Consider the following 3,540-nt stretch of genomic DNA (forward strand, 5'->3'; position numbering starts at 1 on the left):
TCAAAGTCATCCTATAACTGTGGTAAGTTCTGCCCCTTTGGGAGACATCATCCAGAATAGGGAGGCCACAGGACGAGTCGCCAAGTGGGCTATTGAGCTTGGGCCTCATGGTTTAAAGTACATGCCTTGGCCGGCTATTAAGTCTCAGGCCTTGGTGGACTTTATCAATGATTGGACAGAGTTGCAGGCCCCTGAGGAGAAGCCGGATAACACATACTAGACTATTCACTTTGACGGGTCCAGGCAGCTAGAAGGCTCGGGGGCTGGAATTGTCTTAACTTCCCCTCGAGGTGAAAATTTTCGTTATGTACTCTGGCTTATGTTCCCATGTACTAACAATGCAGCTGAGTATGAGGCCTTACTTCATGGTCTTCGGATGGCCAAGGAGATGAACTTAAGCCGGGTAAGGTGCATGGGCGATTCAGATATCGTCGCTCAGCAGGTGTCAGGCAAGTGGGATTCCAAGGATCCTCTCATGGCGGCTTATCAACGTGAAGTAGATGCCATGGCTGGACATTTCAAGGGTTATAAGTGGAGCACATTGATCGGAGGAAGAACGAGGCGGCTGATGCTTTAAGCCGGTTGGGATCTCAATGTAAGCCGGTGCCACCTAATACCTTTCTTGATGTGTTGCATAACCCTTCTGTCAAGGTGCCTACCGAGGAAGAACTAGCAGTGCCAGACCCCGAGGCACAACTAGTGGCGGCTCTTCATGTCATCCCGGATTAGACAGTGCCCTATTTGGCTTACATGACCCGGGGTGAGTTACCTGAGGATGAGACCTTGGCAAGGCAAATTATCAGGCGTTCCAAGTCCATGACAATTGTTAACGGTGAGTTGCACCATCTAAGTGTCACTGGGGCGTTTCAACGATGTGTGTCGCCTACAGAAGGCCAAGAAATACTCCGTGAGATCCATGAAGGGGATTGTGGCCATCATGCCGGGTCAAAATATCTCGTCGCCAAAGCTTTTCGTCATGGTTTCTATTGGCTGACGGCTCATGCTGATGCGGAGGATCTGGTCAGCAAATGTGATGGTTGTCAAAAGTTCTCACGACGAGCTCATGTGTCGGCTCAAGAATTAAGGATGATCCCAATCACTTGGCCGTTTGCGGTCTGGGGGCTTGACATGGTTGGACCTTTCAAAAGGTCTAAGGATAAAAAGACACATCTACTGGTAGCAGTGGACAAGTTTACCAAGTGGGTTGAGGCAGAGCCGGTCAGTAAGTGCGATGCAACCACGACAGTTCAGTTCATGAAAAAGGTGATTTTTCATTTTGGCTTCCCACATAGCATCATAACTGACAATGGCACTAATCTCTCTAAGGGTGCCATGGTAGAGTTCTGTCAAAGAGAACATATCCGGCTTGATGTTTCGGCTGTTGCTCATCCTCAGTCCAATGGTCAAGTAGAAAGAGCTAATCAAGAGATCCTGAAAGGCATCAAACTCCGGCTTTTAGTCCCCTTACAGTGGACTCCGGGTTGTTGGGTAGAGGAGTTACCCTCCGTGTTATGGAGCATCAACACTACGCCTAACAGGTCTATGGGATACACACCTTTCTTCATGGTCTATGGAGCACAGGCAGTTCTGCCAAGTGACATCTGACATGACTCACCCCGTGTGGCGGCTTACGCTGAGGCGGATAACGAAAAAGCTCAACAGGAGGCACTTGACTTGTTGGATGAGGAGCAGACTTGGCAATAGCCCGCTCGGCGATTTACCAACAAGACCTGCGCCGCAATCACAGCCGTCGGGTTAGGTGCAGAGCTTTTCAGGAAGGCGATTTGGTACTCCGGCTCATCCAGGATCAATCTAACATGCACAAGCTATCTCCGCCGTGGGAAGGACCTTTTGTGGTCAGCAAGAATCTAAACAATGGATCATACTACCTCATTGATGTTCGAGAGCACAAAGACTCACGTAAATTGGAGGAGGAGACTCGCCGGTCGTGGAATATTGCTCATCTGCGGCCTTACTATACTTAAAGCCTTCGGCTCTTAAGGTGTATATACGTTCGACAATGTACATATTATATAAAGTAATAAAGCAGGACCTCTGTCCTTTTTTCCATAAAGAATGTGTTTATGTCTTCTTTATCAGGTGGTGGACACTACCAACAGGGACCGGATCATATCTGAATCCGGCTTTCCCTTTGGTCCGGCTTATGATCATATCTGAATCTAGCTGTGGTCACTTGGGGGATTCCTGTTCAAACATAGGTCGTATTTGAACCAAAGAGAACATAGCTGTCGATACCCACTTGATCGGCATACTGCCAAACCCACTTGGGGGCTTCTTAATCATATTTGAATCATAGCTTAACCGCTTTGGGTCTGACGTGGATCGTATTCGAATCAGCGTCATTAAACAACTCTTATGTTCACTTGGGGGCTTCCTGTTCAAACATAGGTCGTATTCGAACCAAAGAGAACATAGCTGTCGATACCCACTTGATCGGCATCGCCAAAGCCACTCGGGGCTATATGATCGTATCCGAATCTTAGCTTAACCCCTTTGGGACGGTTCTCTGATTGTATTCGAATCAGGAGCCTGTGAACATTACTTGTGAATATAGTTACTTTAACTATTTTAAAACCTTCGTGAGGAGATGGTTTTTGCTTTCTTCCGGTTTAGTATTGATTACCCCAAGGTCTACAAAGTGCCAGGTAAAGCATCATATGAGCCGGGAAGGTTGCCAAAGGGTTCGCAAGTATGCTATTGCGATTATAAATAATCATAAATCGGTGTCCGTATGATGCTTTTTGTGCTATGTTCCAGGTTATCAATACTTTATAAACCCATATAACAGTAAACCGCCCAAGAAAGTTTTTATTTGCTTTATGTGCAGAGAAAGGCAAGGAAAATTCAAACATCAAGGAGACAAACGATCAACATAAGCTGGGGGATATAGGTTAAATGGCGGCTTAATGAAATCGTTGGGCGCCATAAACATGCACGAAGGCATGACAAACATTGAGAAGTTTTTCTATCCTATTACAAGACTCCCCGAGTCTGAATAAGTGAAGCATCGTTTTGGCAAAGGTAAGATGCCTGGCAGCTCATTCCTTTGGCGGGCTTGATGGCTCCGGGTTATCCTTCTCCGACTCTCCGTCGGTGGCTTTGTCCTGGAAGGTGGACGAGGCCCAGTCAATGCTGCTCAAGGCTTCAAATTCAGCCTCGTCATCTATTAAACCGACCGGGTCCACTTCAGGGGCAAAGGTATGCTTACGCGTTGGAGGGATCAGGCTGACTTGGTCATATGGAACGTTTGGGATTCTCTGGTTCTCGCTATCATAGCCCGGCGAATACTTAGTGAGATCAGTATCGTTGCCAATAAGAGTCACCAAGGGACAAACAATTTTGACACAGGCAGTGAAGTCATGATCATCAAACGCAGAGCCATCCTCCTTCAGGCTTGGATATCCAAGGGTAAGATCAGCTAAGTCAAGTTCTGGCACCCATGCCTTTGCCCGGCTTAAGGCGGCCACGGCTCCGGCTCTTGCAGATGCCTGTCTTAAGTCTTTAATCCATTGAGGTAGC

The sequence above is a fragment of the Triticum aestivum genome, chromosome 7B (assembly GCF_018294505.1).
Source record: "Triticum aestivum cultivar Chinese Spring chromosome 7B, IWGSC CS RefSeq v2.1, whole genome shotgun sequence".
Lineage (NCBI taxonomy): Eukaryota > Viridiplantae > Streptophyta > Magnoliopsida > Poales > Poaceae > Triticum > Triticum aestivum.